This window comes from Haliaeetus albicilla, chromosome 25, assembly GCF_947461875.1.
Source record: "Haliaeetus albicilla chromosome 25, bHalAlb1.1, whole genome shotgun sequence".
In the NCBI taxonomy this organism is placed as follows: Eukaryota; Metazoa; Chordata; class Aves; order Accipitriformes; family Accipitridae; genus Haliaeetus; species Haliaeetus albicilla.
Window position 1 is genome coordinate 19,166,586 of NC_091507.1, and position 22,923 is coordinate 19,189,508.

A 22,923-nucleotide genomic window follows, 5' to 3' on the forward strand; every position below is an offset into this window, starting at 1 on the left:
ACCCCAGAATGTTCTTGGAAGAAAAATCCTGACAGCTGGTCATCTGTGCTACTGACAACCCAGAAGGAGTAGCAGTCCCGCTGCTTTGACCCTACAGATGCTCTAGGAACTGATTAACTTTCTTATCCCAAAGGGCTGCTAGGAGTATGTTAGGTGCTTTTGGTCCTTAAGGAGTAGAGAGGATCATAGGGACTGACAACAAAAAGACGGAAAGTAGGAAGACTTATGCTGGAGAGAGAAGAGCAGTGATGACCCAAAGTTTCCCTCTAGCCCATCTGCAGCAGCAGTGGCTAGCAATGGAAGTGTAAGGCAGGAGAACAGGGCTGGTACAGAGTGGCCTTTCCTTAATAACTGCTTCCAGCCAGTTATTCTCCTCTTGAAGCAGAGGTTCAGTCTTTACCACAACATTTAAAAGGTGATGGTGGATTTATTTTCCCCTCTGTTTTGAGCTGTTTACACCCCCAGCCTACATAACGCATTTGTACTTTCCCATGCTAGAACTAGACAGGACTTAATTTCCTTCTAGGATTAGTTTCAGTAAAATGAATGGAGTCAGACCAGTATAAACTGGTGTGTGTATGCATGACCGAGTGAGAGGGAGTGATAGCTTTGTATTTAGGACAGAAATCTGTACTTTTTACCAGACTTTATTAGATATTTTTTCCAAATTATATGATTTGGTTGCACAGTTAATGTGCATTATGACTAAGTTAAAGTGTGAGCAGGAACCATTTATGAACTTGCATTTTTCACCTTTCTTCAGAATTAGTTCTTTCTAACCCTGAATTAAAAGTAGATGTGTGATACCAAGAAGTGAAAAATTTCTCTGCAGTCAAGATGTGTAAAAGCAAAAAAACACAGAGTGTGATTCCTCTACAGGTTTATACCATTTCTGTCCTTCATCCAAAGCTGCTTAATGTAAAATATAGAAGTTATTTGGGACTGGAAGAACGACTATTCCCTTAGAGGTGGATGTTCCTGTCTCTTGGTCACAGAAGGTTTCTTCTTGAGTGCTGTATTATTTTCTGTGCTTTTCACAGAAGCAGAGGCAAGCATTATTTAATAGATTTGTTTAATAATTTATTTAATTATTTAATAATTTATTTAATAATTATTTAATAGTCACTGCCACTATTTTAGAAAATGTGGCACTCGGCTCCCTATCCTGAAAGGGATCTGGTTTTGTTAAATGTGCTCTGAGATTGTCATAGTGGATTGTCCCCTTCACCCCGAGGAGGGAGAGGCAGGACTGATTTTTATGTCCCAAACAGATTTAGGGCTCAACTCTGCTCTATGAAGACACTGCAGGGGCAGCTGTGGATGGGGTTCAAGGCACAACTCCGGAGATCTGGGAAATCACAAGACAAGAAAGGAAAGTCTCCAAGATCTGCATTTTGGTTTTAGTTGCGTGAATCTTTTATTGGATCTGGGACCAAGTTCAGGTCCGATATCTCTTAAAGTTAAGAATTCAGGTTCATATGGTTTCATTCAGAAAGCTGGAAATCAGGGTGAAGCATCCCAAATTCCAGGCTGTTTAGATCTGGGCCTTGGATTGGATCTCAGGATCTACTATATGATATTTTGAGGATATTTGACAGGGTTGTTTCTTCTCTGGAGAGAATTAAATGTAATCACGGGGCTTATATCTACTGAAAAAATTAGCAGGAATGTCAAACAAATCATTTCACTGTTGTCTTACAAACAAGAAATGTGAACTCATGCTAAGTAATGTTTTTGCCTGTTACTTTGTACACATGGTCCTTTACATCGCCAGCCCGTTGGTTCCTGTCACATAAAAAAGAATCGTGCTTAGCTTAGTGCAGGCTTTATGCGCTGCTTTGGGCTTTAAGAAAAAAACCCAAAAGACTTCACAGGTGTGGATGGACACAAATTGCAATTCAACCTCCTTGCCATTGATCTATTTCTTCCTCTTGTGTTTGATACTTGTCGACCGTAAAGCTTTGTGGGCCAGAGGCTCATCTTTATTACACCTCTTTGTGGTACAACAAGGTCTTTGGATTTTATCGCAGTAGTCATTTTATACTTATGCTTTTTCAGACTGCTCTCAACATTATCATGAAGGAGAAATTGATTTTTCTGCCATACAGTCTCCCTCCTACAACATTAGGCATAACAAGTACATCTCCAAAAGGAAAAGAACTTTCCATTGCAAGCCCAGAAAAGAAGTTACAGCTTATGCCAAATGTTAGCGCTACCCACGTTGTGTCTTCCAGGAAGTAAGAATTGGCATGAAAATTACCAAAAAGTTAGTAGGCTGACTTAAAAACTATGCTTCTTTCCTCTTCTTCCCCTGTTTGCTCAAATAGTCCCATTTTACTAGCAGTCATTGTTAAAGTTATCATATTGGCTCATAAAAATTAGGGCTCATAATGTCGTTAAGAAATCACCCAGTGTTCCCCCATCCCATAACACTATTGACTACTGGAAAGGGGGACTAGGTGCTCCAGACCTTGCCCGCTTTTCCAACTATGTCTGCAAGCCTAAAAAGAGATGTTCTGTGCATCTCTTGTTTCAGCCCCTCTTAGGGGTGTTGAACACTAAGAGGTACAGACGCACAGGCACAAGAGAGAGAAAGAAGTCAAGGGAAAGTGTCTGAAAAATGTAGGAGCTGTGTAGTTTATTCAGTGAAGCTCTGATCTCTTGTAACAGAATCTGGAGACACAGAATTAAGCCCCTGTAGATGCTGAAGAGGGATTTGCTGTTGACCTCAGTTGGGTCAATAGGGCTGGGGCTCTCCCCGTGCCCCTGGAGCAGGATGTCCTGTTAGCAACCTGTGTAGGAAATAAAAGGTCTTTGGAGACACCCATCTTCCTCCAAGATGTACACACGTTTCTCCCACCTGACTTTTTTTTTTTCCAGAAGAACTGTGCACATGGAGAATTTTCTATCTGTTTATTTTCCTCCCCCTGAGAAAGGAAGATTTGTGCCTGGCAACTCCAGTGACACAAGCCATGCAGATCTAGAGCATTTGGAAACAATTTAGGTTAATGTTCCAAAGGTTAAATGCAAAGATTTATGATATTCTTTGCAACTATGAATTAGTAGTTCAAACTATGTTGGTCTTTCTGGCAAGAGGTGATTATTTTCCTGTAACTTAGCAGCTATTGCCACATTCATTATCTATCATCTCATTGCAGCAACTGCAAGCCACTCTTCTAAGAGCTAATCATTTTTCCAAACCAGGCCATAATGCCATGCAAAGAGAGAGGGGAAGAAAGCTAATTTTATTTCTTTTTAATTTACTTTAGGAAAAGAAGAAATGACCATTTGCCAGTAGCACTGACAAGACGGAGGCAGGGGGAAGTTACATAGAGTCAGAATCCACCTGAACTTCAGCGTGTGGAAGTGAGCTGGTGTAGATGCACACCATGCACACCCAGAGCAGTCCTGTGCGTTTAGATTTACTCAACCACATTAAGGGATGGTAGCCCTCTTTCTTTGGCTGGCCAGGTGTAGCTTATGCTCTGCTTCATGGGATGAGTGCCCTCAGACACCATTATGACAGAGCGGAGGGAGAGCAAAGGGAACGTTGAGTGCTTGGAGGTCTTGCTGGCCATAGGGAAGACGTTGCCTCTTCGAGTTTCTTGGATCCCTGACCCTCCAACAGCCGGTTCCTGGCCGTGGGGAGCCAAGCCAGATGATGCAGAACAGCCAAGTCTCCCTCCATGGGCCACGGAGGGACATTTACTTCCTTACGCTAACGATGGCCAACGCAAAAGCTAACCAGGTGCTGAGAGACAAGTGATGCACAGCTCATCCTGCAGGAAGGCCAGCCAGCCACTCTTCCCTTCCATAGGTTCTCTGACCCTGCCGGTGGCTACTGGGGTACCGCTGCGTGAAGGTGCGTTTCTTGAGTAAAGAGAGGAAAAGGAGAATACTTTTGCAAGTATGAGACACTGAAGCTTATTGCTATGACTGTTCATACCAACGTCTTTGTGTAGGTCCTTAAAAAGGGGAGGCATGATTACTATAGGGAACAAGTCATTGGGTAACCCTGTATCCCATGATCTGGGGTTCATGCTAAGCTTGTAAATGAGACAAGGATGCTGAGACAGATGTGACTCTACTCTTTCTCTTTTAAGTTGAGAAGAAAGCGGAAGCCTTTTCCTCTTCTGCTGCTATGGAAGAGCAATCCTGTAGTAAGCTCTTCAAAAGAATTTGGCACCCTGTCTTCAAGAAATCAAGGCCCTTATGGTATGTCATTGCTCTCCCAGAACAGCCCTGTCAACAAGCCCAGGCTGCTTTACCAAGATCCACATCAAGGTTAGCATATTAGAAGTACCTAATCACAGAGATGTTCATTGCTGCTTCTGAAGGTTTTAAACTCAGAGTAGATATTCATAGAGCTCCTAGAAGCTCCCTGGCAAAAGTCAGGAAAACTTGGTTTGATATCTGAACATAATAGTAATAATAAAAAACAATAAAAATCAAAGCGAAATAAAGAAACATCTCACTAAATATCCCACTCAGGCCTTTCTATATACATACTAAATATTAAAAGCTATTTTAAAAAGCTTGGTTTTTAATGGACTTTTAAAAGTTACCTTAAAACATTCTTCAGAATCACAGGTTTTTCCAGCAATTCAGCTTCTTTGCCCATGGCTGACTTATTTTGCCTATGGTATAACATTCCGATGTCTCTTTTTAAGTACTTCAGAGCAATTTTCTGAGCAGACAGACTGCATTAACATGTGCAGATAACCAAAGCATACCTGGTTCCTGTCTGGATTGCACAGTCAGCCTATCATGAATTGGAAAGTGGATAGCCTGCTATTTAAGATTGTCTTCTTTAACATAACATTAATAATAAAAAAAAAAACCACAAAAGAAGGAACCAGAAAATGTTTCTCATGTGGTAAGGTTCCTCGTGTGCCTGGCTAAAGTAATCCCAGTTACAGCAGTGGAGAAGGAACACTCTAGTTGTGGTTTCTGTGTGGTTTGTTGTGTTTGGCAGACAATAAAGCTCTACTCCAGTTTAGAGCCACTCCAGTAGTGGTAGAGCAAGCACCAGTGGTAGTAACTACAGAGGCCACAGAAGACCTGAGCACTGACACTTTGAAAGTGTACCCCACACAATTTACACTATGATTATCTGAGATTGGTATTGAAATGACTGGAGGATGTTTGGTCTTACCAACATTCCTGCATACATTTCAATTACAAAAGGAGCCTGTTGAAATAACACGGTCCTAAATGTACCATAGCAAGGAAGAGCACAGTTCAAGCGGAAAGGCTTGCTCTTGTTTTCTATTTTAAAACCTTTTGAAACTGCTGTCTTCCTTCTTTCTGTTGCAGAATAAGCAAAGGCTTACTCAAAGAGAAAGATCAAATACTTGAAATTACTTAAGCATAGAAATTTGTATTTCTAATAAGAGCATTTAAGCAGATAACAGAAAATGATAGAGGAGAAAAATAGTATAAGGTTAACCAAACCGATTGTTATCTCTGGCCCTACCCCACAGAAACAATGTATAAGCTAAATGACTGCAGAGACTGAACTCCAATGGAGGTTTGTTTTTCCAGAAAAGAATTGCTTTTTCTTATTGACAGGAACCCTGCTAATCCCAGAGAAATTAGACCTAAAGATAAAAATACCCAGAAAATGCCACGTGCTACCATGCAGTGACATTTCTGAATTCTCCTATATTTTTGAAGTCCTGCATAATATGATCCAGGGCACAAAATCAGAACCATGTCCCAAACGGTCTACGTTTCCTTCTTTCTAGAAAGAACAAAAGCAAAACTGGGAGGAACCTATGGAGGAAGAACGCTTTGTTATTTGTCCTGGCCCCTAGCAGAACATCTCTGGGTCTCTCTGTCTGGTTCTGTTTACAGAGGCAAGACCACAAAGCCCCTTTCTGTCTAAGATAATTGGCATGTGTGGTGATTTGGAGGATCAGTTAATATACGTCTTTCAGCTACTGTATAAAAATACTGTAGCAGTGATTGCCCCAGGGCTGTAAGGCATCCATACTTCTTGCTCAGCTGCTGTGCCATTGGCTTTCCAAAACATGGCAAAGGCGGCTACATAAACCTTAGAGGTACCCGTTCAGCTGGGCACATCTTATCAAAATAGATTGATTACACCTGGGTGAAACCAGTTTGGTCCAATTTGTTTGCTGGGGTTTGGGGCTGGAGACTGGACACAGAGAGCAAAGAGATCGGCGATAAATGTCGAGTCAAAGTACCCGTGGTGCATGAGAGATACAGGAGCAAGCACTGGAAGACACAGAGAGCCTGGGGACACGGATACAGGCAATCCTTTTGTGGGCGAGATCCTTTCTAACTGAAGAAGGAAGATGTTGGGTCCACCATGGAGAGATGCACGGCGTAGTGTGGAGGGGGGGAATTCATCAGGGGTGGGATCCTGGTCTCTGAAGATACTTTTGGTCTAAATCTCAAGAGTGCTTCAGAGCAATGACAAAATAGAGCTAGGTAAATGCTTACAGGTATCTTACGGTTTTATGCAACTCGCTACTTTTATTATGCAAGATGAAGCAAAGAGCGGTGGGTTTTGAGCCCTTGCGCCTGTGTTTGCCAAGGGTCTAGAACTATGTCCCACCACCAAAAGTGCAACCTTAGGCCCTTCTCTGCTGTGGTTGATATATTTGCAACTTTAAAACTGAAAATTGGCTGTGAAAAGGAGACATGAATATTCTTATGCCAGTGTTACACCCACCTACATTCCTCTTACAGCATATTACTGTATGTACAGTAGCCATTTAGCATCCTAGTTAATATTATCCTATATAATATAGAAGGGTATGTGAAAAGGAACAAAATTAGGACTGTAACTTTTTCACCTGGCATGAGTATTTTGATGTTCACCCTTAAAAGAAGCCTCTAGTGGTTTTTAATCAAACTGTCTCTCTCTCTCTAGCTAATTAGTATTGTTGAAATGTTAATGCTTCAGCGGCTGTCAATGTACCCGAGATTTATTTCCATGAAACCTGTCAGTACCCTGCCATTTCACACCCTCACTTGGGGTGAATCTGCATCACAAATAACTGTGCATATGTAAATGAAACATTAAAATTACACAATTAGAATTAATCAGCCTAAAAATGCAAATGACGAGATCCCCAATCTCTGAAGCAGTACTCAAGTGAGGGAAGGTGACTGCCTGCAACACTATACCATCCAGAGTTTCTCTGAAGATGCTCAGGACCGATTTAGCTGTCAGAGAAACATGAATGAGCCTCAGACCTGCATGTAACGAGTCTGCGAGGTCCTTGGAAGAGTGGCAGCGTGCTGGCCAGCGGCAACAGGCTTTACTTCAGTTTTTAGCCTGATTTTCACGCAGAAGAAACTGTTCTTTCTGATTGATGGTCTTAACATTTGTCCAATCGTCCCTTAATTCTGAATGTCTTGGCCTCTGTGAGGCAAGGCAAGGAGGTGAGGACAACAGCAGGTAAGACTTTGCTTGGCTCTGGGGCTCAGGGCTCAACGCCCTGGAGAACTGAGCCAGGAGTAACTCATGTGAATATAGGTCTTTACAGCCCTCCTCATCCCTTTCTTTTGGGATGAAAGCTTGAATTTGGAGCGCAATGCAACAGAAACTGTCGCCAGCCCTTACAGTTACAGGAGCTGTACTTTGTCATCAACTTTTTGGGGGTTTTTGGCTCCTGATGATTAAAGCAGGATGGGATCCCGGAGCACTGTGTTGTGTGTGGTCAAAGGAGTCATCTGATTTTTTTCCTAATGCAAAGTGTGCCAGCTGGGAGCGCTCATGTCTGTATGGACAGGAGAGATGTGATTTCAGGGAAAGGGCTTCCCTAGACTCCCTTAAGAAACCGTAAAGTCGTAGGTAGGAAAGAGGGCCTTATCTGTACCCGAGTACTTTAGTTGGGAATCACCATTACATGCTCTTCGTGGCAGGAACTTTACATATACAAACAATATCTGACACGGTATAGCCACTGCTATGTGATAACAGCGATCTCACAAAAAGTCGTAATATTTTGCTATAAATCCCAACCACCTGGAAGTGACTACTTGGTGCCTGCATGTGTAGCACTGCTGATTCCATAGGAGCACATTTGGCAGAATGGTGAGAACCAAAAATAAGTATATTCTACCCCAGCACTTCTGCCACCTTGGGATCTTCTAAACTTTCTCAAAAGACCTCAAGAAGTGGTCCATGCCACAGCCCCAGGCCTGCTAGTCAGGTGGAGATGTCAGGTGGGAACCCCAGGTTACTCTCACAAATACGATTTCTGGGCAATAGCGGTTTGTGTCCTTTCAGCTGCCCCGCTCACCTCAACTACATCTTGCCTCAGAAGCCAAAGATCATTATCTGTGTTATGGCTAGGGTAAAAGGTAGTATTAGTGGTGCTCTGGTCAGATTTTTGGATACAGTAGTGCCACTATGGCAGTGTTAGGAACTGAGTTTTCAATAAATATAGTACCTCATATCCTTTTTTTTTTTAATTTTCTCCAAATGTGGTCAAAAATATACATAGGCTCTTTCGACAGAGCAGCCTTTAGAGTGCATCCTTTCCCAGTTATATGTACAGGGGCAGAAAACAGACAGAGATTTTTATAAACTTAAAAAAAAAAGATACTATTTTTCTGCCTTCCCAATCCAAACTCCTGAAGCAGTCATTTTCAAAGTTTACCATCTGCCTGATAAAAGGCACAGAAGATTTTAGCCAGAAAGCAGGGAGTCCCATAAATTTATGAACTGATGAAAATAGGGTTCATAGCAGAAACCAAATGGCAACCTTAGTTATAGCATTCCTTCACATTCAGATGCATGTGAGTATCTAATAACATACAGCCTTCTGTTGGTCCCTTCTAGGGCAATTCCTATTTAAGACAGAGTACAAATATGTATAGCCAACAATAAACGTTATAGCTACTGACTGTGGCAATCTCATTGTCAATCAGCAATCAGCAATCTTAGTTAATATGGGTCTAGATAGGAGTCAAGGGGGTAACAATGACAGACTGACTGTGCGCTGCTGGTATATAGATTTTATAAGGTTTGCTTTCTTGTGACTATGTGTGTGTCTCTGTACACAGCAAAGCTGAAATATGCAGGTGTCTGGGGAACTAAACAAAAGCCGTATCCCTTTAGGGAAGTAGAAAGTTTAGAACAGGCATTAATGCAGACAATGAAAGTTAGTATTTCCTTTATTATGTACACAGAGAAATCCATGTTAGACAGCGTACATGAAGGACCTGGGTTATTGTGGCTGCACACACATGCTGGCAGAGAGAAGCACGAAAAGAAGGAATTCAGAGCTATTAATTGGGATTTGCATTCTAATTTATTTTCTCCACGTAAAAAGAAGAAACGTGATGCTGATGGCTCCCCGTTTTTTCCCCCACACAATCTGTCCACAGTGTTTTCCCACAAAGAGGAAAAGCTACCTTTGTTTCATGTGCATCTGCTCTTGCTACAGTGCAAAAACGCTCCTTTGTTGAGCTCGGCAGCAGGAGTGTGCCCGGAGGTGTAAGGAATCTAAGACCCCAGCTTCTACTTTCTATCACCTCCCCGGTGGATTACCCACGCAGCACAATACAGTCATTAAAAATAGTTACACATGAAATGACCCAGCCCCTCATCAGCTCGCTGATGTGTCGCTTTACGGACAGACATGCAGCGGTCATTGCTCCGATAAGAAATTTGTCTTTTTCTCCTCTTCACACCCCTCGCTGTGCGCTCAGGAGAAAGGGGGACCGGCAATCTCTCTCCTCGCATCCTTACCCCACAACCCACCGGGGCATTAAAGAACCCTCTCCTCCGCTCCGCACCCTTTGTTTAAAGCGACGCCTCCAAAGATATATTCCGTGGGTAGTGGGGAGGGAGGGGGAAAAAAAGGGATATTTACTTACAGAGCCGTGGCGGGCAGTTAATGTCACCTCCCGGACCAGGGACAGGGCTCACATCCATTAACGAATGTGCAAAGAGCACACCGGCCTGCCTGCAGAGGAGAGCCGTACGGCTCGCCGGGGCTTTCTACTGCCTGCGAAGAGCGGCTCTTCCCATTCCAGCTCTGCAGGCAGCGTTGTGTGGAAAGAGGCTGCTGCCTTCCCCAGCCTAGTGAAACCCCTCTCTATCATTTTACCATATAAGGAGACAAAAGCATCGGAGACACTCATTCTTTTAGGCGCTCTGCAGCTGGCATTCGACACTTTTTCTATTCCGAGGGTGTCGATACTTCCCCCTCCTAAACATCTTGTCTTTCTTGGCCCCCTTCCTAAAACAAGGCTCCCCCTCCCCTCCTCCAGCCTTTGTTTCTCTAAACCCCTGACGCTTATTAATAACGTCGCTTTGCTAAGTCCGAGGGATCGTGCTTTACAGAAGGAAAGGTTTTACAGCGACTCCAGCCCAAACGTTTGTAAGGCTGCTCACCTGGCTGAGAGAATAAAGCGTTTGGTTAAATTTGGTTTCAGGCTTTACTCGCTTTGGCTGGTTTTGCCTGCTGAGACTTAGTGCCTTGCCCAGAGCAGAGTGAAACAAGCTGTCTCTCCTCTCCTTCGTGGAGAGGTGCACATTTTTCTGAGGAGCAAGTGTGCAGGCGTTTCTTTACAAGTGTTCAGAGCCCATTCTTGTTGCTCTCCACCCTTCTTTCTTTCCAAGTTCCCCCGTAGTGAGGAGGAAAAAGAAGAAAAGCAGGGCAAATAATTAATGAAACAAACAAAAAACCCCCGTCGTGTAAGAGAAAGCCAAAGGAACAGATTGTCTCAGCACATGCTCAGACCCAGTGGAAAGCCCTGCCAGTGGGCACGTGTTAAGAAGAGGGGGAACCATAAAACCTCCTATAACCAGGAACTAATTTTTCTGCTAAAAAATCCAATTTCATCTGTCAACGATCCTAGCAGAAACACATTCTTTTAATCAAAACCGTGAGGGTCCTGGGAAACCTCCCAGAGGGAAGAATTTGGATCAGAAGCGCGTGGGAGACGTCTGCTCTCTGCCATTTGAGGGGTAGGATGGGGACGCAATTCAGGGCAATACTTCAGTAACGACTGGTGCTTGGCAAAGGGAGGTGCTTTAATTTGAATGCTTTCAACCTTAAGAGAAAGCAGTAGGATAAAAATGTAAAACCCATTAGCCCAAGACAGCGTTGCTGTTGTTTTGCATCCAGGTGACGCAAGGTAGCCCAGTGTCCTTTTGCATTAGACACCAGGCGGTGACGCAGGCGTGCGTATGGGTTGGCTGAGGGTTTTTCCTGCAAAACAAACTTATGCCAAAACCCTCACCTGTACTTACTGTCCTCTTGTGCGCCCAAATGGTAGTCAGATTTGGAATGGGGGTGAAATGTCAGTCTCAGCTCTATTCAAAACCTACAAAAGCACAGACAGAATAAAATGGTGGGAAAGGGCCATTCCTAGTTCTTCTATAAGGAGCAAAACCTCCTTTACAGAGGTGAGTTATTTTGGTGACCAGCAATGCCCATGGGTCGATCTGTCTGTCGCTGCAGCCTGCGCAGTTGCGTTTTCAAAACACAGGCATCGTGCCCTGGAGGACTGACCATGGATGGATGGGATTAAGGAGTTTGATTCCATGGCAATTAAAGCTTATTTAAATCAAAGCTGCTGCGCTCCCCAGCCACGTGTCCATGCCTCCCCCCTTGCATTTGCACTGGCACTGGAAGATGAGTTAAACCTGACAGTGAGCAATTTTTGGTGAGCCCTTGAGCTACCATGGAGCTGCACCTATGTCTTGGGAGAGCTGCTGGTTGGGCTTCCAGCCCCGTCACCGGCTTGCTAGATGCCCTTGGACAAGACATTGCATCTTTCTGTTCTTTAGTTTCAGTGTTTGTAAATGTAGAGCTGAGGACAGGCAAACTCTTGTGTAGGTTGTTAGCAAATTTACAAAGGACTAGTTAGTGTGTCATAATAATAATAATAACAATATGATGTTTCTTTCTTTTAGATTAAATTATTGCACAGTGACGACAATAATAATTAATTTCCATCTTTAGTTACTATTCTTAGCTCAGCTCTGATTTAGAAGTGCATGTAAAGAAGAAAAATGGCCCTTGAAGGTGATTAGATTTGGGCTATTTGAGTCAGTTTATTTCCAAACCTTTCTAAAACAAATTAAATATTCCAAATGTGTTATTCGATTTTTTCAATTTCCATTATATTTTCATTTCCTTATCTGTCCATTGTCAGCCACTGCAGCAACTCTGCCAGACGTTTTTTGATGTGACCTGCTGGAATACAATACAACTGGTTTCCACAATGACAAGTTAAAATACATACCAGCTCCAGCTGAAATTGTTTAGTTTAACTGTTGCAGGTCATGGGTTGAGTTTAGGAAGATAAGATCGTTTTTGTCTGATTTAATCTAACATCTCTGACTCCTTGAAGGCAGAAGAGCCTCTGCCAATTTTAAACCCAATGATTTGTGTGCTTGCTCCGGGACTTGATGCTCAGCAGTCACATCAAGACTGCATGGAGCTGTGAAAGGGATGGAGGAGCTCCATCCCTCATCCCATGACGTGGTGTACGCACTCCATCAAACACTACTAGGCATGGCAGGGGCAACATCTGACCTCTTACCCTCCTTCAGCGGGTCTACCCCTGCTCACTTCGACTTCTTATCTGACAAGTACATATTCATCAGTAATTGGCAACCCCTCCCCCTCCCCCACTCTCTTTCCCACCAGCATCAAATCCACCGAAGAGAAGAAAACCAATTTTTCGTAATGATAATTAAGGAAAGGGAGATGGGGAGGAAAGAGCAGGGGCGTTTTTCACTGGCAGATTTAATGTTTCAGTGACCCACGTTTGGGGGTTTTTGTTGGTTTTTGTTGTTGTTTTTTTATTTTTTTAAACTTCATTTGTTCTCTGATTAGCCCAGCACAGATCAGCCACCTTCAAGGCTTCAGAGGAGACAATGCGATGAAAACAGGGGGCAATGTTTCTAATAGTGTGCCTACATTTAAGGTTGAAAGTACAAGTACCATTCAGTGCCATCCTGTGATTTAGAAACATACCCTATGGCTTATATATTTCTCATCTATGTAGCATTTATGTAGCACATATTGCTTGTTCTTCAGTGGCCTGTGTGCTTTAACAGGTTTAATTCTAATGTGGGGAAGGCCATACCTCACACGTGGGAAACAAGATGGAAAAAGTATCATTTTCATAGCAGGACTTCTCAATGATTTTACTAATCCTTCAGAAATCTCACTTTAGCTACAGGGTTGATGCCGGAATAACTACCATTTCAGCACTTATCTCCTTTTCTGGCTGAAAAGAATGAACAAAGAAAAATATTGGAAAGAGACAGCTGGAAGTAGAATATTTCCTTTTCCCCCAGTTTGAGTCACAGAGAAATGTAATGTTTCTAAAAGAGCAAGGGAGGTGGAAAGCTACACTTTAAGGTTTGAAAATGGCTAAGCTACTGACTGATTCCTTCCACCACTATTTTATCCTGGAAACTGTTAAGTTACTTCATCAGATTTCAGCAAATCCCTTTCTGATGCTGGAACCTATATAATACAAGCTTCCATTAAATACGAGAGAGTGCATTTAGAAGAACTCCTATTTTTGGCACTACTGCTTAGGAAGTAGTATAGACTCATGCAGACATTGCATTTTAGTTCATTAAACCTAAAATAACAGCCAGGTAATATTATTTTTTTCTGAAATTTCATTCTTATAAGATGTTCTCAGATATGTAGTTTTTTCCCCAAACCTATGAGGAATATGCGAAGGGTAAACAGATATTTTTGGTGTGTATTTTCTCTCCCCATTCCATCTCCCAGTCACAAGGCTTTATGCAACATTCTGGTCTTCCTTTCTTCCCTTAGGTGACTAGATCCTCGAGTAGAAACACTCAGCAAGTAAGAAGTATCAGAGTTTCATAGACTCTGATGAAGAAATGATGGATACTTTTGGAAAATCCATTAAACCCCTGCAGCCAAGGCAGATAAGGAACTTTACATGAAATTAAAGTCTGTCTGCTTTGGGTTGATGCAAGTCTTCTTTTATTTTTGGGAGGGTGTTTAGCCTAAATCAATGTGAAAAGCTTAGTGTTTTAGAAACTCCAATCTCATCTGGAAAAAAAAATTTCTGTGTTTGCTTTCTTAATGTGTTTGAATAGTTTTCACATACAGTCTTAAACAATTTCCTCTTCCCTAGTGCATTTAGAGAAAGGTGCCATGGCTTAGTAGCACTGAAGAACTTGTGGTTTTGTATAGGAAAAGTCATCTTCAGAAGGATAATAAATATATTGCTATGTGATAAGATAGATGATACTGACTCAAATTCAAGGCTGTTTCTGTGATTACATGATCTGGGATGGAGCTGAAAGCAGTTTAGACCATTATGGTCAGTTTGAACAAAAGATTTTGTTCAGTGTTTCAAGTTAGTCAGGACCTCCTCTTCTATCCAGTTAGCCCCGGTTTCATTCAGAGAAATCTATCTCCTGAAAAAGATGTCTCAAAGGGAATGTGGTGGTGAGACACCGGTCAACATTTGGTCTGCCACGGTCTATGTAATTGCACCTACGCCCCTTTCTCCATGGACAGTTGAGATCAGAGATGGTTTGCAGTGGATGACCCAGGCAGAAGGACAGCTACGTCCCCGCTGCTGCTGCTTTCCTCTCTCTCAGCTATGGAGACAAACAGCTCTTGATGCTAATGAAAGGTGGGGCACGAATCGAGGGGATCGAAGGGGAGAAGAGTAGTGGTGCTGGAGGAAGGAAGGGACAGAACACACCAGAGAAAGCTTCAAGGAGCAAGCCAGGAACTGGTCTCTGCTAAGGAAAATCCTTCTTGGTGATGGTTGAATTTTCAACAGCTTGGAAATCTGAGGGACCACATTACAGGACTGGCAGGTCCTTCATTGGGCAAGCAGCATTGTCAGAAGAGACATCCCAGGTCCTCATGGATTAAAAGAAGCCATAAAAGCAATCACGGGATAAAGGAAGATGGTCAAACATCTCTCCAAGCAGCAGGTGTCTGTGCCATGTGGGCCAGCCACCCTGGAGAGCCCTCACCAGGCTGCTGACCAAGTGGAGAAGAAATCATGAAGAGTTGTAATGAAGTGAGTGGAAAGCAACCCTTCTTCTTGTTGAATAAAGTCTTCTCCTTCCCTACTTTCCCAACCATTCTTTCTCTTTCTTTCCTCTCACTAGAGAACAGATGGTGCCTCTACTTTTAAGGAAACCGAAGCGAAACCTTTTTGTCTGTGCCATCCTCACCCCTCTTTGGACTCTAAGCATTCCCGAACCCCCTCGGCTCCATAGTTTGTTCATCTGTAAACAGGGATAGGGAGCCTGGTGTCATGTCTTTGGAAGTGCTTTGGGATCCAGAGACAACCTCTGACAAGAGGTGATTGGTTTTTAGAAACAGTGACTCTAAACGAGGATAGTGCAGAGACCTATGCAGAGGAGCTCTTGCTTCTTTCCTTTCCTCTGGATTCAGCTTGGTTGCCGCATGGGGCCCTGAGTATGACAGATGGGAAGAGGCTTTTGGGTTTCCTACCCCTGCGGGTGGAACCTGGGATGTCAAATTACTACAGAGTTTGTAGTAATTGCTGGTCTTCTGAATTGGCAAATACTACCCCTTAATTTAGGATTTATTCATTTTAGTATAATCATGATTTATGGTTCCCTGTTTTAGACACACAAAACAAGCACACTGTGATTGTTCCAAAAAAACTAATCGCTCTGTGTTTTTGATAGCACGAGACACATGCAATTCTGTACAAAATAGCTCACATACCTAGTATTCTCTGCAGTGTTCCCAGCACGCTCCAGTGGTTTTAGGCAATGTCCCCTTTCCAGAATCCTCCCCCTCCCCCCCTCCACTGCTCATGGCTTCTTCTCCAAAACCTTACTTGTGTGTGAATAATTTCCTTCTGCTCCCCTTAATGCTTTTTCTGCCTGCATCCCTGACATGTTTTACGACCCTCTAGAAATAGTGAACAGCAACGTTTGTAACTGCTATTTCCCCTTATCAGCCAGCCAGGGGCCCAGGGAGCTTCTGAGGAAAGAGAGGTTTTTAAAATCGAGCAGTTGGCGGACACCTCAAGAACTTACCTAACTCATTTCCAAGGCAGGAGTGACAACATCTAACTTGTTCCTGTCTAAGATACCCTTAAGGATTAACATTAGGACTCCACAACCTCCAAAGTCAAAAGAGCGTAAGTTTTGTCAGTCCGGATTAAAATTAGGACTCCACAACCTCCAAAGTCAAAAGAGCGTAAGTTTTGTCAGTCCAACACAGATAGCAGAAAGAAAGAAAAAAGACACTCAGACTAGAGTTTTCTGTCTAACATGAGTGCTTGTAAATGATGACTAATGTCAGGCAGAACCTGTAATTTGTAGGTATTCAGATCATGCCACAGCAATGTGAAAATCATTGAGCAGAAGGGTTCCTCCAACTCGTTATCCTGTTCTTGGGGTCTAAGAAGTGTCTTGGGAAGAAAATGAAAATGGCCTGTAATGATACCTCCTCGTAATAGTCTCCCAGCCTCCAACAACTTTTGGCTCAACCTGGTATTTCTCAGCCTGGAGGCAGCACCCATACTGAATATCACTTCCATGAACTTGCACAGTTTCCTCCTGATCCCATGAGAGGAAATTCACAGTTTCCTGCAACAGGTAGCTCTACTCTATGTTGTTGAAGAACCTTCTCCTTGTGTTCATTTGAACATGTTACCCACTAGCTTCATCTGATGCCTCCTAGCTTTTACACTTGCAGAGATAATGAGCAACTGATCTTTATTCACACTTTACAAGCTGCTCATATCGTTGTCAATCTTTATCATATCTCCCCTCAGCTATCTTTCTCCTAGGCTGGACTGACCCAGCCTACCTAGTCACTCCGTATGACAGTTACTCCCTGTCCTGTCTTTTATCATCCTTCTCCAAATTTTTTCCAATATGATACCTTACTTTGTCAGATGAAGTGGCCAGAACTTTAACATTCAACATGCTTCTTGGCTGCTTTTGAGCACTGAGGAGGGTTTTTTTGTAAACCTGTATAACCCCCAAATTTCACACCCAGGTGGTCAGCTCAGAACCATTACTTTACAGCTAAAGTTACATTTTTCCCCATATGCGCTGCTTTATGCTTATCTACATTCAGTTTAAGATGCTGTTCCAGTGTCTACTCATCCTGTTGCCTAAGATCCTCCTGCTTCTCAGTCTTAGTAGAATTTCCGCTATTAATCTCTTATTAATCTCCTTTTACTGCAAGAACTGCCTGTTGTCTCTCAACCGATTTTATGCAATCCATGCAAAGATCTTCCCTCTTATCCTGGGGCTGCTTGCATGTTTTTAAGGGTGTTTGGTGAGGACCCTTGGTGAATACATAGAAAAGTACAAATAAGCAGATGCTGCCAACTAAAGATCTGTATCTGCATGCTTCTTATCATCTTACAGGAACCTGATGGATTTGTAGAGCACGATTTCCCTTTGCAGAGCTGTATTGAATTTCTCCCAATGTATCATATTTATCCATCTTCTCTACCCTACATAGTAATTTCTATTAAATTTATCAAACTTACCAGGCTCTAATTATTTCCCCAGTTTCTCTTGGAACCATTTAAAAAGGCTGGCATTGTATTAGCTACTTTCAGGTGCTCAGTTCTAAGTCTGTTTTAAATAAGAGGCCATGCACTATTATTATTTCAGTTAATTCATCCTTTAGGTTTCTTGGGTGAACACCATCTGGTTCTAACATTTTCTTCCTATTCATTTTGTTTATTTGTTCCATACCTCTTCTACAGACATTTCAGCTTGAAATAGATCCTCTGACAATCCCCATAAGGAAGTGTTCTGCTGTGGGAAGCTCTCCAAGTTCCTCACAGTGAACACAAGAGTAAAAAAATCTGATTTAGTTTTTTCTGTTACAGCCATCTCTTCCCTGAGGACTCCTTTTGTACCCTGTTTATGTATTGGCCCTATCGTTCCCCAAACCATTCAACTTGCCTTGAATTCAAAAGAAGCATACAGCTGCAGATCACTTCCCAGATTACTTCAGGCTCCTAATACTTTGATGTAAGTAGAAATAGTCGCCCTCTCCAACCTGAATATGACTGGGGACATCCTGTTTTGCAGAAAGATCCTTCTGTATGGCAACAGTTATTTTTCTGCTCAACCACTGTTTGTATATACTACATATAAAATGAGGGGGTCTGAGACGTAGGCTCAGACATATATTATGATTGAAAATATGAGCTTACATTGTGCACTTTGAAGTAGAGTCCTTGCTATTGATCCTTTTAGGTCTGTGCTTACTTTGAACTCTGTAAGTGCTCAGGCCCTTTAAATAATAGGATTAAAGCAATCTTCTAGCTGCTGATGTGAATTTCATGTCTAACACTTCACATAGAGCTGAAAAAATATACCATCCATTGTCAGCCTGACAGACATATGGATTGTGTTTGTCCCTGCCAAGTTTATATTCACATGGCTGTCTACTGGAGTTGCTGTCTTAATGCGAATGAAATTCAAATGTCGTGAGTAAAACGAAATAGAGGCTTGTAACAATGGCTTGTCTTGAAGATAATGTGTCTTCTGCTGGAAGATAAGTAATTTTTCTGAATCATTAGAGAGGAGTCAGAAATCACATTATGAAGCAGAGCTAGTCCTTTCATTTATCCCTAATGGCTAACCATAAAGTCTAGCAAGTCCTTGCTGGGTTGCTACAATACAAATGCCTTCTTACACAACTGAGCACTGCCCGCCTGGCTGGCTGCTCCCCAAAGAGCACCCGGTCCACAGTGATGCTGGCTCTTCCTTATATCCAGTAGGAGTTCCAGGAATCCAGACCCCTCATTTGCAAGGAAGAGTTCCTAGCACTTGGTTGTCCAGAAAAAAATGCAGAGAAGAGGCTGGCATGCTGTTGGAGTGAGTCCAGAGGAGGGCCATGAAGATGATCAGAGGGCTGGAGCACCTCTCCTGAAGCTGAGCGAGTTGGGGTTGTTCAACCTGGAGAAGAGAAGGCTCCAGGGAGACCTTATAGCAGCCTGCCAGTACTTAAAGAAAGCCGGAGAGGGACTTTTTACAAGGGCATGTAGTGATAGGACAAGGGGTAATGGCTTTAAACTGAAAGACGGTAGATTTAGATTAGATATTAGGAAGAAATTCTTTACTGTGAGGATGGTGAGGCACTGGAACAGGTTGCCCAGAGAGGCTGTGGATGCCCCATCCCTGGCAGTGTTCAAGGCCAGGTTGGATGGGGCTTTGAGCAACCTGGTCTACTGGAAGGTGTCCCTGCCCATGGCAGGGGGGCTGGAACTCGATGATCTTTAAGGTCCTTTCCAGCCCAAACCATTCTGTGATTGTCTGGCAGCAGACACAGCACTGGCAGGCAGCAGAAACTTCACTTGCAGGATAGAGCAGAGGAAGACTTGGGAGGAAGGCAGGCTGCTCTGCTTGGGTGCCCACAGTTCTTCTACAGCCGTGCTCACGCTGCTTCTACGTGAGCCTGCCGGCTTTCTACATGAGCATGCCTCGGATGCGGAGCTGTTTGCTATTTCCTTTAGTAAGCTGCGTATCTATCTGACATTTTCATTTGTAAGGGCAGGGGGAAAATGCAGAAAGGAGGCATGGCTCTAGGTACTTGGGCAGGAATCCAAGCTGAGAATCTGGTCACAAATCCTGTCCCAGCAGCTGGCACAACCTCCTGTGTAACCGAACCCTAACCCGTTCCAGGCACGATGAGCTGGATGTGCCCGTGCCTTTCACGTGCTAGGTGTCTGCTAACTCAGCCTCTCTCGTTCAGCAAATGAGGAAACCATTACCAAAAGCAGGCAACTGGGTGGAGTGGCAGACTCCAATAAGAAGCAATGATAACGGGGCGGGGAATGGCTAGGACAAAGGGAAGACCATGCATAGACCCCAATGATCCCCAGCACGCAAGCTGGGTGCTCCTGCTCATGGTGGTGGGAGAGGGTGGCCTGGCCACACCACCCCTGCGTGTGCATTTTGCCACTGGAAGCAAAGCAAGGGCTGCTGAGAAGAAAAGGATGGATGAACAACTGTCTTCGCATACTGCAATCTCCTTGTGCCAATGACAGGGAGATCTTCTCAGGGTGACTGCATTGCCCATTCCTCTTGTCCCGCCTGCATCTATAGCAGTAGCTTGTGTTGACCCAAACACAGCAGAGGATGGTCCACACTGTTCAACCGTAAGTGCAGCCCCTGGTCTGGTTGAGCCCAAAGCCCCCGTTGCTCTCCCAAGGGGTCTCTGGCATGGCCCAAGGGCTGGCCTGCCCAAAGGACTGCTCCTAACGGGAGGGTGGATGTGTCCATCTTGTTTTGCCTGATAAGACAGTACAACTGAATGGACACTGTGCCATGCTAGTTGGCCTGAGGACCAGTATTTTGTTATAAATCAAAATGTTTCTGAGACAAAACTAGCTAACAGAGAAACATGACAGTAAATAGATCTACCTATTTTCCACAAGGATGTCCTTAGAAAACTTGTTTCTGAGATTTCTGTGGTTTGGTTCACGTAGTCTGGTCCTCTATCTCATGCACCATTTGCTCCTCAGGCTCAGGAGAAAGCCTTTGTGGCCCACTCTAGTCCTTTCTTGAATGCTTTGCTGCTTATAGTTCTGTGGTTCCTTGGTCTTCAGACCTGGTGGAGGGTGGATGCAAGATCCTTGAAACAGACAGTTTTGCTGGTTGTTTTTCAAGTGTGTGCTGGGGTGCCAACATCTGCAACCACTGTCTTTCTCACTTGTGTCTGCCTACAAATCTTAAGCAGAACAATATGTCTTTTTACGGTGCACATCATATATTATGTTCCTGTAATCGAGGCCATGTAATTATACCCTCTGCTTAGCCACCAGTATTCCACAGCAACAAATAACTGTATCCTAAGACACTAATTGCACTGATAAATCTAGTTCCTCCTTAGGTTATGAATCTGCAAGTTACTGAACTGCAAGACTTAAGTAAGATGGCATTACAAATAACACCATGGCTTTATTGAAGGTTGTGGTCTACAAAGAAATGTGAATATTATTACCATGAAGCTCAGACACGTTTCTGCAGCCAGTCTTGGAAGCCTCAGAGTAAAACTCTTGCTGAATTTGATGAGATGGAAGGTGAAACAGTTTACAAATGAATGACCTTCTCCATCCTGATAAGACATTCCAATTGTCTTTTATAATAGGTTATTTATAATGATTGAATATTTTCCCATTGATTGCCTAACAAACAAACTTACATAAGCACCTTCCACTATTAGGAAAAGTTCTGTTCTTCTTCTTATTTTAAATGGTCAGTCTAAAATGAGAGACAACCAGAGTCCTAGCTGGTTGATTGTCATTGTTACCACAGTCACACTGATGTTTTTCAGAAGTAAAAATAATTAGGAATACATGTCTAACTCATAGCATCAGGTCAAGAAAGTACCAATCTCATGCAAAACCTCTTCTTTCCATTCAGGATTTCTATAAAAGACTGTTAACATTTCCATTGCAGTCTCCAATTTTTCAGAGATCTTCAACTTTGCACAAGAAGGTGCATTGGATTGAAACTTTTTCAGGTAATGTTGGCTGAAAAGACTATAGCCATTACAAATTTTCAAATAGGTTTGTGTCATTTTCTCCCTGCAGATGAGAATGGATGGTCTAGAAAACCATCATCGTTCCGTCCCTCCTCCTAAGTTTCTATGCTTTTTCATAACCCTTCACTCCTGAATAAACTCTTTCACACCCTTTTGTTTTGAGAGGCAAAGTCATTTCTGCAGACTATTGCTCTCTGTTACAGTCTCACCAAGCGAGGAAAAATTCCTAACAAAATATTTCCACTTTCTACACAGGTTCTTGTTTCCACCAGCAGCACTTTCCATTCATCTGACATGCTCCTTCTGTGCTCTGGGTCCCACTTTGCACCTGGAAGGAGACTTTCAAGAGTTCCTACAGCACCAGGATAGCCTTGGTTCAACTCATGAATCTCCAGAGAATGGTCCCCCCTTGCTTAATTGAGCAGAGCTGGACATAACATCCCACATGTTGGCTAGAGGATTTTTAAGGCAGATGAAAGGAAAAGAGGGGAGAGTCTGTCTCCAAGACTTATTTCTTGGAGCCCTACAGCCTGCTGATCCTTGCTGCACTTCAGCACTTGAGTCTGCCCTCAGATCTGGCCCTTACTTCTTTCTGAATTAGGAAAAAGTGCTACTTTTCTCCCCTAAAAGGATGTCGAGAGAAGAAATACTTGATGATGTGAAATGCGGGCCATAAGAGTATGTAACACACAATGTGTTTAACCTGTGCTCATGTGAATTCCTGAGCTGGGGCTTACACCCACAAGCTGAAAACTACAACAAATAGAGTTTATTCTGATAGCTTCCTCTCTTTTATTGTTCTGTACCAGGAGTCTCATGCTATACAGTGTTGGCACGTCTCTCTCTTTGTATTATAATCGGTGTCCTAAGCCCTTGAGTGTCCTGCTGCCTTCTGCACCGTTGCAGTCAATGGACTTCATGCATAGGAAATTAGGATACTCAGCATTTGAAAAAATGGGATAAATGACAGAATAATGGGCTTCTGTGTGGTGGTATCTGCAGATTGTAGGTATTCCTGTTTTCGTATGGTAATCTCTAGGCTTTGCAGGCTTTGCTTCCCTAGCTGCAGACTACCAAAAAGGAGCACTAGTCAATGTTACCTACTACCCTCCAACAGAAAGCATGCAAATTTCTAGTGAGACTTTGGTAAAAATCCGTTAAGCTTGACAGGCTTTGTTTATGAAGTGTGTGAAACAATTTCTGTCCCCATGTCTGTGCCCATTCTACTCCCGCGACAATGTGGTTTGATAGTGTGCTTATTTTCCTTTTTTAAAGGAGAGTTTTCCTCTCGTTTGTTGCGATATGGAAGTTTCACAGAGATAGCAGGGAAAAAAAATATTATAAAAGAAAACCTGCACAACTGGCTTCACACAAAATGTTACTGAAAAGATAAAGTGAAATTGGG

General features: G+C 43.1%; 1 protein-coding gene across 5 annotated transcripts in view; it reads right to left on the minus strand.

Moving 5' to 3' along the window:
* FHL2 (four and a half LIM domains 2) overlaps positions 1 to 22,923 on the minus strand; it is a 50,929-nt gene that overhangs the window by 17,328 nt on the left and 10,678 nt on the right. Inside the window, exon 1 of one of the 5 annotated variants that reach the window (XM_069770148.1) lies at positions 9,862 to 10,082. The exons of 3 other annotated variants lie outside the window; for them this stretch is intronic. The gene's annotated coding sequence lies outside the window, so the exon portion shown is untranslated. Of the gene's footprint in view, positions 1 to 9,861; positions 10,083 to 22,923 lie in introns of those variants that run through there. One more of the 5 variants, XM_069770145.1, reaches the window with a different exon arrangement.